Source organism: Sparus aurata, chromosome 1 (genome assembly GCF_900880675.1).
Source record: "Sparus aurata chromosome 1, fSpaAur1.1, whole genome shotgun sequence".
Lineage (NCBI taxonomy): Eukaryota > Metazoa > Chordata > Actinopteri > Spariformes > Sparidae > Sparus > Sparus aurata.
In genome coordinates this window covers 16,829,363-16,841,409 of record NC_044187.1, presented here as the reverse complement: position 1 = coordinate 16,841,409, position 12,047 = coordinate 16,829,363, and the positions used below count along the sequence as shown (strand labels likewise).

Below are 12,047 nucleotides of genomic sequence, written 5' to 3'. Positions count from 1 at the left end.
CAGAGGACACTTTCACCATGTAATAATTTTAGTGCATGTATACCACTCAAAGCAGCGCTGCGTCTCCCGCGAATGATTGTGTACTGTAGCCCGTGAACGCACCGTCCCTCAATAAGTGAACGTAAGAGTCAGGGCTGATTAATGAACTGAATGACGGATCGTTTGGCTGCTTATCAGTTCAGGGAGTTGGAGAGAACTGAACGATTCGGTGAACGACTCTTTTGAACGAATCATTTTAATGAACGGATTCTAGAGATTCAGTACAGTAAAAAAGAACTGCCGTTCCCATCACTAGTGTTGACCTGAGCCAAAGTCCTTCTAGGCAAGTCATGCCACTCGGCGGCCATCTTGGCGACGCCTCGAAAAGCCCAAAGAGACCAGACCCCTATCTAAATGAATGGAGGCATGGTCAAATCCACCCTTTAACGTGATAGCAGGACGGAAAAAAACATACAGACATGCTCGCCAGTGAAATAAGATACAAATGAAAACCAAAAAACATCGACTTTACCGTAGAAATGATGTTTAAAATGCTCTTTTCCGACAGGGAGAACTCCACTGAGCATGCGTGAGGATTTACGACACCGACGTCCATCGTACGGCTGAATCTGTGCCGGCTGCTGTGCTCTGGCTCTACTCTACCTGACCATTGATGTATGGACCAGATAATGTCTAATACATCATTTCTTATCAATCACGCTATAAATTAGATAAAGACAGAGACGTGAAGGACTTTGATGGTACTTGTGCGCATGCGCTGGTGAAACAACATGATTGGGCTATAATTTTCCCGGTTCGGCTGTGACAACGCAGGTGATTGGCTGTTGGTGAAAGGGGCGGGATATGCGCCATCTTTGGCGTCGCAGTTTTCCCCATTCAAAATGATCAGAGTGATCTGTCTCTACAATAGTAGAACGTCTCTGACTGAGCACACACACATTTGGTCCTTACTTCGCCCTTCTTCTTCTTCTTCTTTGATGTTTTATGTCAGTTGCCATTCTTTGAGTTGCATTACTGCCTCCTGCTGGCTCAATTCATCTCTGGGTCTTCAGTTCTATTTTCTTAACTAGTCCAGTTGCATTCAAAAGGGAAATATATATCCCAGCAGATCCCTAACCTCTGTCCTCCATGATCAATGCTACATACCTACTTCACTGAGTGCACTGTGATATTTTGAATGAGTGTAGCATTGTGTGTTGCAGGAGGAAAAAAATGTGATGCTGTAATGTTGTAATCATGCTTTTTAATCAGTAGGAGCCATTGTTGCATCTTTTATTCATGGGGCTTGAAGTACAATAATGACAAATGAATGGCAGTGAATGGTAAAAAGACAGATGAACATGCAAAACCAACTTAGAAACACACAATGTTATCTGGTCTAAAATACACTGAACAGAAGTGGGAGCAAAGATGGATTAGAGGGAGACAGTTTTCAAATGTCAAAGACAGAAAGAGGAAACATTCTGATTAGATTATAAGAGCTCATTGTCAACTTAAAGCGAAACTCTCGCCAAAAAGCAACCAAGGCTTTATTTGGGATTGAATATGAGTAAAACCTTCGTGTGAAAGCATAATTACGACGAAAGAGGCACTTTTAAGATTTACCATAGTTTCGGTTTTGGGCACGTTGTAAGGGTAAACATACAGATGACAATATGTGTAGGACATGAAATATACCAAATAAAGACAATAGTTGAATAGATGGTGTTTGAAGGGCAATTATGATGCTGGTTATCCACATTACACAAAGTCTATAAGACTACACTCTTACTTGGCAAAAAAAGTAGACAAAATGGAGGGACAGTTTGACAGAGTTTTCCTTTATATGGAACATTTACTGCATATTTAGTACTTCTGCTTTTGATACTTTCATAAGGGTGTAGCCTGGAATCACCATACAAACTTAGAAATGCAGATTTGTTTTCTAACCTCTTAGTTGATTTTCAGTTTCTAAGGGGTTTATCACTGGCTGCAGACCAGAAATGTGTGACGTTGTACTTAGCTAGTTAGTATGGGAAGCCGTTTAGGCCATAACTTCATACTTCACTTGCACATACATATATATTGGTACTGAGCACTTGTATATGGGAAGCCGCTTTTCTTGTTGCTTAATTAACTGCTAACAAACATAATGAAACCAGCAACTTCTTAATGACTTCTCTGGACTGGAGCAGTACCCAGCCAACGAGAACGACCACGGAGGCCATTTACAGTGCTGAGATTATTTATAAAGTTTCCTGGTGGACAGATACTGGTAGCTTTGTGGCTAAAGCCAGTGCTAATGGAGGCTAAATGTAGCTGCCTTGAGCCCAGTAAGCAGTCCAATTTATTTAGTCAAAGTCAAAACGTTGTCGGATGCATTCATCGCCTAACTTTGACCAGGAAATGGTCCATACATTCCGCAGGTAGTTTGAACGTCCCTGGATTATGTCTAATAAAGTGATGAAAAAAAAAGTTGTTTCTTCTCATGTTACTCAGATATGCAGTTTTGCCAGTTAGGATTCAACTTTCTTTTGGTAGAATTTACTTCCTCAACCTGCTCCAGCTTTCATTTTTATGTTACTACAACAAGAGAGGTATTGGATATGTCAGAGATAAGAACTTTATTTCCAGTCATTTCCTCGAGAAGAATCCACTTCAGGAGGGCTTTTAATCTGTATTGTCTTTTCTATGAGAAAACTTGGAGTTATGTTTTTTTAAGTGATGCTGACTTCAGATGCCTCCACTTAAAGGGCCAAATAATAAAACTAAATAAGGACTTTCTACAATGAGCTGCATATAATGAGACATCTCTCTGATGAGCATCTCTCTTCAGTCGCACAGGTGAACAGAAGATGGTCCAAGCACTGGCAAATGTATGCCATGTAATGTATGTTACTCAGTGTGTCTCCAAATTTATGGAGGTTGCTTTTGGATTATGTCTGTGTCTGACAAAATGTACTGGTTGGCAGGACAGGAAATTGTGTGGGTAGGGTTTAAGGCACAAATTGTGGGAGAAGTAGAAGATCATGGAAAAAGACACTCTTTGTAGCAGGAACTAACGTGGAAGCAGTTCTGAGTACTTTGCCAGGTGTTTACACGTCTGTCTGACAGTCAGATTTTATTAAACAATCTGTTTTAATTGTGAGAATCGTCCTGTACAAACCATGTCCTTAAAAAAATAAACTATACAGTGTGCAGTGGGCCTGTCATGCACTGGGTTACTCTGTCATTTTATGAAGGAACTATAATCAAATTAAGGAGTGGAGCCTAAACGCATATTTTTAATGTATGAATTCTTCCTCGTTTCACCTGTCGACTAGAAGACACAATCTAAAATGATATTTCTGTATGACTGCCATCACCTTCCTGTGGTTTTGCAAAAGCAGCTGCTTCCTCATAGATGCCCAAAATTCCTTCACCAGAGTTGAGTTACTGGTATGACTGAGCACAGTCATAAGCCTGCCTTCAATAAAGACTGCTTTTTGGAGAGTGAAGTGTCAGAAAACTTGTCAATAGGTATCAGTGGTGATTTGTTCACTCAGAGGTACCATTCATCAAAGGAACCCATGAACAGGTAAGAGACATGCTTTATGAAATAATTTGACTTTGTAATGACTTAGATAAATGGAAAACAACCAATTTCACATTAGTTTTTGTTAGTTGAAAGTTTTTTTGCACTCATCCAGTGATAGGTGTCATGTCTGGGCCCATGTTATAGTTTCTTCCTGTTCTGGTCTTGTGTTTCACCTCTCCTCTCGTTCCAGATCTCCCTCCCCTGCGTGTGTGGTTTTGTCCACCTCCCTGATTGTCTATCTCAGCCCTGATCACCTTCACCACCTGGTGCTTCTGTGTGTGGGTGTATAGTCCCTGTGTTTCCCCTGTCCGTTGCCAGTTCGTCTTCTTGTCCCCGTAAATAAAAGTCCCAGCCCTTTGTTCCAAGCATATACTTGTGATTCCTGGTTTTGACTTCAGCCTGTGTTTCCCTTGACCTCGCCTCTGCCTACTCCCTGCTGGATTTGTTTGCCTCTCCTCATCAGTATTTTACTGCTTTCCAGAGTAAAAATGGTGGATTACAAAGTGACAGTTTTCACAGGCAGTCTCGACCATGCCACTACTTTTAACGATGTCTACATTAAGCTGGTGGGCACAGATGGGGAGAGTGACCGCACCCTGCTCAGAGACTACAAACAGCCTTTAGCCTTCATCAAAGGAGCAGTAAGTCTGAAATATCCTTCTCTAAATGTACAACAGGCTTCTTCAACCATTTCAGACTCCTATGTGCAGCACCAAGATATGTGTTGCAATGCAATTCTTCAACATATGGCCACAAATGTCAAAGGAAAAATCCCCATAATGAGCTCCATAAGATGGTATTTTATACAAAAGTTCATTTTATTCACCATTCTACTTTCAGCAACTGTATGTCAATTATTGTTGATGTTACAACTCCGTTCTTGGTTATCAAATCAACTTTATCTACACCTTGATGCTTTCAAACAATTTCTGTCTTTATTCCAGGTGTCTAGTTTTACTGTTTCCTGCCCTGAATCAATTGGAAAGCTGGTTCTAATAGAGCTAGACAAACAGCCTTTCTCATTGTTCCAAGAAGACTCCTGGTTCCCTGCCAAGGTGGAAGTAAAATCCCCAGAGGGAGACGCTATGGTCCCCATCTGCCGCTGGATCACTGACAGCAAGGTGCACAGCTTCAGAGAGTCAACAGGTTTGTGGAATTTGCTGTCTGACATCCTGTTATCCTGTACGCTGTGTACTGTAAGAAGACATAAAAGCAAAATTTTTAAGGAGGTTTATAAAGGACAAAGTTAATTACTACATACTGTTTATATCAACAAGTTTAAACCTTCTTGTGCTTCTTTCTTTAAGCTCTGAGAGTCTTTGAAGACAACCATTCTCTTGGCAGGAAGAGTCGTAATCAGGAGCTGAAGCAGCGAAAGGAAGAGTACCGGTAAGAGTTCAGGAAATACATACAAACCCCAAAACTAACATCCAAACCATATTATGCTCTAAAATAAGACTGCAGATATAGTCGTATCACTGCTCTGCTCTATTTTTCCCAGCTGGGAAGTGTATAAAAAGGGAATACCACACTGCATAAAGGCAAGAGACCCTTGTTCTCTGCCTCCTGAGGTCCGCTTCTCCTTCACCAAGACTATCCAGTTTGCCTTCACTGAAATCGCAGGGTGACTTCCTCAAATTATATCAGACATTTCAGCTTTCAGCTCTCTAGACCTGTTTAGAAAACAATTAAATGTATAATAATTAAGTCTATATTTGTTTTTATTTTCCTAGGATGACTGAGCTGACGCTGGAGGGGCTGGCGAACTGCAAGAAGAAGTGGAACGATATGTATCATCTCAGTCATGTGTTCTGGCATGAAACTGACATGGCAGGTACTGTACTGTTATGGTAGTTACATGGAATACTTCATATTGTATGCAAAGTAGTATACATTCAATGATATTTATTCAGATATTCTACTGTATCATGCTACCTAAAAAACTGTTTGTTTTCTACTCCTGATATAAGTTATGAGTTTTGATTGAATGCTTAATAATCTATTGGCTTATTTACTTGACTCACTAAATGGGGGAAAAAAATGCAAAAGAAAATTTGTGTGTATAACATATGTGATAACAGTATTTAATTGCATATAATCAAGACTCTGACTGACAAATGACTGAAACTACTAGAAACAGTGTTGAATCATGTCTGTCACTCTGATTTGTGTGAAACAAATTGTTCTCCCATTTTTCTCTTTCACATGAAATGCACACTTAGACTGATAACATTGTTAAAATAAGGTTGTCAGTTAATCCCCTTTTTCCAGACTATGTTCAGAAACATTGGAAGGAGGATGTGTTTTTCGGCTACCAGTATCTAAACGGCATCAACCCCATGTTGATCATACGTTGTACCAACCTGCCCAGCAACTTTCCTGTCACGGATGACATGATCTTTCCCCGTGGAGAGTGTAGCTTGGAAGCTGAAATGAAGGTGACTGTCTTGACCTTGATTGATCTTCGTATTACAGTCATGTTTTGCCCCATGACATTTACATTTGGCATTACATGTTGAATTTAGACGTTCACTTAGTGTCTGTAATATTCGCACTGAATGCATGTGAGTCAAATCATATCTCATCTTTACTAATATTTCCCACAGAAAGGCAACATATTCTTGGTGGACTACAAACTTTTGGATGGAGTGAAAACAAACACCATCAATGGGAAGAAGCAGTATTTAATGGCTCCCCTGGTTCTCTTGCACAAAACACCTCAGGATCAGCTGATGCCAATTGCTATTCAGGTGAGATTAGCAGTCAAATATAGCCAAAAATAAAGCTGTAAGATAGAGTATTGATATCAGTCAAACTGTATGACGTCAGTTCCCATGCAAGAAGATGCATCCACCTTGCTGAAAATGCTTTTGAAGCAGGAGTTGGTGGCATCTATGCATTGTTAATCCTGGGAAAGGAAGTTCTCCTCTTCTAATGTCAGCCCAGAACATGTAAAAAGGTTTCTCCCATAGTCATATTCAAGTTTGACAGGGTGACACAAACACAAGTCAAGGAAAATCAAGTTAATTATTGTTACATAGCACACAAACATTGAATGAATAATGAATTTCCCCTTAAGGGATTAACAGAATAATTAACTGAAAAGCCAAACCTGCCAAGCAGAACAAATCTGTAGTAAATAGTCAAACATACAAGAAAATACTAAAACTTTATCCACTAGTCCTGGTGATGGATTGAACGGACTCAATGATCTTCATCCTCCTTCCTTCTCCTGCAGCTGAAGCAGACCCCAGCAGACGACAACCCAATCTTCCTTCCTACTGATTCGGAGTACGATTGGTTGATCGCCAAGATCTTTGTGAGAAGTGCAGATTTCAACGTGCATGAACTCAACGTTCACTTGCTTCGCACTCACCTGCTGGCTGAAGCGTTCACAGTGTCACTGCTGCGCAACGTGCCCATGGTGCATCCTCTGTACAAGGTAACTGAGGGGGAATACTGAACCTACTGTGGTTTAAGTCTATTTAACCAGCTGATTTTTGTGTCTTGCAAAGTTGTTGGACCAAATATATTTTAGCTTGAATATATTAAATGATATAAAGTATTTCACACTGAAGCATCGAGTTTTCTAACTTGGGTGACAAATAATAGTGTTAATAACAAAGTTACTTCCTCCCTCAGCTCCTCATACCTCACACTCGCTACACTCTGCAGATCAACATCATGGCTCGACAATTTCTGATATCTGAGACAGGAGCTTTTAGAAAGGTATGAAAAGACCAACATGGCCAGTAGAGCAATATCATGTACAGTATTTGTCACTAACTATATTCCTCTTTCCTAGTTTGCAGCATCTGGTGGAGAGGGTATGTTCACAATCCTGAGGAGATCAATGTCCCATACCAGATGACATTGCTGAGCGTGGACTGGAGGATGTGCCGAATTTCCACTACAGGGATGATGGACTCAGGCTTTGGGATATCATCAACAGGTACTGTAGGCTGTTTTCATCACGCATTATGATTTTAAATTACATTGGTGCAAAATCTTAGATGTTTTAGTGACATTGTTGTATTATTGCAATATCATCATTAAAAAGAAAATGAGACCATGAAGTACCATAAAGTGTTTATTCCATTTCGTTCACCTGGAAGTTGTGCTCCATGCTCTGTTCTCATTCCTGGAAATGTATGTAAAATTATCCTAAAACGCATATTCCAGTCTTCCCCAAAGCAAATTCAGTGCTGTTGTTGAACCATTTGAAGAACAGGCATGGTTTTGGGCTCTTTTTTTAGTGCATCTTAAATCATCCAATTACAAAATAATAACCATAAACAGTCTATTCAAAGACAAAAATGCATAAAACTACATAAACTTGCATAATATCCAAGTTAAGGGCTTTTACAACTGATACAAACTTTATATTACTGTATTTGAAATCTCATTGGCTACATTCATCAGTCATCCCCGGTCAAGGTATTAGAGGGCTAAACAAGAAGTTAGAAAAGTCTCTCGAGCTCTATCCACAATGCAGAAATTATTTGCAAGGTCGGGTTTAATTTACATCCTGAAAATAGCTATTGGGAGCTAAGAGTGATGTCCATTAAATTGTCTGAAAAAAACATTTTGTTCCTACTGCAGTGTGTATAAAAACATGTAAGACAATTAGGAATGTGTTTTACTGAACTTATCCACATTTCTCAAAGGTTTGTGCAGGGAGTGCTCCGCTACTACTACAAGAATGATGCTGAGGTCAAGCAAGACTCTGAACTGCAGAAGTGGATTTTGGACATATTTGTTCATGGATTCCTCTCCAAGGAAAGCACTGGTGGGCTTTACTGAAAAACGACCCTAATGGTGATAAATGTGCTCATTAATGTACCATTTTATTGTCAAAGTTCAAATATATCAATCAAATGTTGATGTAGTTATCTAAACACAATACTCTGTCTAATTCTCAGGAATTCCTCAGAGCTTCACCTCTGTGGCTGAGTTGGTTAAGTTCGTCACCATGGTGATCTTCACCTGCTCAGCACAGCATGCGGCTGTTAACTCTGGACAGGTGAATCTTTTTAATCTAGGTCTACAACCATGCTTAATGAGGCTGTACTTTGACACAGTCCTTTTTGAGCTAAATGCGACAAATGATATTCATGCAGGAACACTCTCGTTATTGATTAAATCATTTATTGCAACAAATTATACACAGTTAGGCTTGGCGCTGAAGGCTCCGCTCCAGAAGCTCCCTGGATTTGACAAGCAGCATGCTAAGTCAATCCGGGGAGCGCAATGCATACCCCCAGCAGGAGTGGAGTCGAAGCAACTAGATAAATTAGCCATTTGGCTCAGACTAAGCAGGTGGAGGCTGGGGTGTTGAAGGAGAGATCAGTGAATGACGGCTTGGGTTTAAATGGACTGCCTAATTTGGAAGAGTGGATGTGGTTGGTCAGAGACTGATGCTGATCTGATCAGCTGGCTGTCAGCTGACTCGGCTGGGGCTTATGACTTCCGTGTCCAGCATGAATTTGCGCTATGCTTCATATATACTCAGATATGATGTCAGGTATGTTAAGGTCACTATGTTAGTTTACATTTGGTATAAAAGCATAACCATTCATTCCTATAGAATATCCAATGTGCCTGGAAAAACCTCCTCTCCGTAATATATTGGACTGGAATTTGCCTAAAGTATGTCAAAAAATTTAGCTTTTGCCGTTGATTTCGGAGAGACCATGTGACAGCCATTCACATGTGGTTTAACAGGTAGTTTCTATTCACACATAAAGAAATGCATTTCCTTAAGTTGGTCACTAGGGGCATTATCCGTATATTAACACATCTATGGACACTAGTCACACACATATATGGAAACTAGGTATGTTGTATATTGTTGCAGATTGTGAAACTTTGCAGATGTTTTACATACACAAAAAGCTAATATAATATGATATAACACATGACAGAAGGGGAGAAAAAAACATAAAGCCTAATACAGCCTCTTTAATCAGTCATCTGTCAATCCTTCATTGCAGTATGACTTTGATGGCTGGATGCCCAACGCCCCCAGCTCCCTGCAACGTCCTCCACCAACCAAAAAGGGGACAACAAACGAGGCCACGATGCTGGACACATTCCCTGATGTCAACACAACAGTTCATGTAATGGCGAGCGTGTGGCTACTCAGCAAGCAGTCAACTGACTTTGTAAGTGCCAAGACTTCATTAAAAATTACATAAATAATCTGTATCTGTATAAATAATATAAATCTTTATATAGGTCTATATATGATCACAGCTAAAATACCACCTTTGAGCCACTGCAAATCACCTGGCTCACTTTCAATAACTGTACATTATGTTCCCAATAGTCTATGTTTGATAAACTATTAAATGTTTTTGCAAAAAAAGCTTTTTAAATCTATGATCTCATCAGGTGCCTCTTGGCCATTATCCGAAGCACCATTTCACTGATGAGACTCCCTGCAAGCTGATGAAGGAATTTCAAGGAAGGGTTAAAGAGTTTGAAGCTCACGTCAAAGCCAGAAACGGAAGTCTGGGAGTCCCATACACATACTTAAATCCAGCCGAGGTAGAAAATAGTGTGGCCCTTTGAGTATCAGATGGTGTGAGCTCCTTAGTGGTGGGCAAAAGTCAGGTTCACTCGAACAAAAGGAAGAAATCATGTGCATGTTCTGTTTTTAACTGACTAGTGCATTGCCTGTAGGAAGTATATATTCCTGCAGAAAAGTGGGAGGTTAAATAGCTTTTTCATGGATGGCCAAATGAGGCTGTGTTTGAAGGTGGGACGCCAGGGACATTTAGGTTTGTTGTGAAATGTGTAGATTGATAACTATTGTGTTTTCATATACTTTAGCTTTTAGCAAGGACAATGTAGGGAGTTGAACCCCATTTCACTAATGTGAAAGTACCACTACTGGTGCCTTTTGCTCTTTAGCCATCAGGAAGAAGCAAAAATATTAATGCGACAGCATGATGTTTGAAAGTGTTTTGAAGGCAAAATCTGGTTAGATTCTGTTTTGAGGTGAAGTAAAGGGTATGTATGGGGAAATATTGTAATAAGTATGAATTTCTTATCCAACATGGTTATGCTGTTGCATTAGTGTTAAACACAAACCCTTAGTGTGTTTAAACAAACACGTTAAGTTTTTAATAATTCATTGTGAGACAGAAATTGGGAAGGTAGAGAAAGACGGCTGTCTTTATTAGAAAGAGAAATTGTCTGTTTAGTTATGGTGAGGGTTAGTGTTAGTGAGGGTCATGCAGTGAGTTAATCATAATAGGTAATTGATTAAATATATGTAATATTCGTGGTTGGCGCATGTGCAGATACACACCCATCCACACACACACACACACACACACACACACAGCTTTACGCTGAGTAGTACCTAATTCAGAATCATTTGGCTCAAATTGGATCAATGCAAAGTGACATGTTTTTTATGCTAGCAAGAAGATAAACCAAGCAAAATGCAAACGTGCAACTAATATGAAAAAACGCATATTAAAAACTTCTCCACGAACACCAAAATAAACTACTAAACAGAAGCCTAACATAGATAGGCAAATTTAAGCCTAACATGCTAGCAAGATAGGAACTTGAAACATGTAACCGTGTTTTAGCCTTAGCATTGACAATGGATCAATAATGTAGACAAATAGTAAACGCACTAGCATGAAGTTAAGCCTGGAGAAACATTTTGAGACATAAGAGTGTAACTTACAGATGAGCACAGAAAACATCCAGACATCCAGAATGTGTAGGTCTAAGGGAGTGAAGATTTTATAGATAGCCTACATCATGTGTAGGGTAGCAGCTAGTTACACATGAACATCCAGAGGAACATCCACAGATTCTGATTCCAGTTTGTTGTCCTCGCGTATCTCTCGCATACCAGTGTTCTGTACAAGTATCCAATTCCGATTCGTGTTTGTTGTGTTTCTTGCATAATCTCCACTCAAAGTAGCTTGTTTCTTGAGGTGTTTCTAACACATCTCAAATGAGAGTGTGATGTGCGGGTGAGCGTGTGGTTTGAGACTCGAAACACAGGAGGTGGGGCGTGGGGGTGGGCTCTGCAGTGATTGGCTTTGGTATGCACAAATTCAGGGGGCGTGGCTATGGTTGACAATGCTGGTGGGAATCGTAAATCATTTATTAAATCATTTATTAACAGTATCTTTGTAGTCTAAACAAATCTGGGGTTGCACACCCTTCAACCATGCAGCAGCCATGTTGAAAATCTCAGGTCAGTCTGATCCTGATCTGAAGAGATATTTCAGGCACACACACACACACACACACACACACACACACACACACACAAACACAAACACACACACACAGACAGAGCTTTCTTGTTTTAATAGATAGATAACTGTACTTCTGCATGTGATGCTTTTTATACAGCCGACTTGATTTGTCTATGGTCAAAATGTGCAAATCCACAGTATGAAACGTATGTTGTTAATTAATATACAGGACATCCAATCAAACTAAATTACTGGTGTTA

General features: G+C 39.9%; 1 pseudogene; it reads left to right on the top strand.

The window, feature by feature from the left end:
• The first annotated feature begins 4,026 nt into the window (after nucleotides 1–4,026).
• LOC115580573 (hydroperoxide isomerase ALOXE3-like) lies at nucleotides 4,027–10,129 on the top strand (annotated as a pseudogene).
• The last annotated feature ends 1,918 nt before the right edge of the window (nucleotides 10,130–12,047 follow it).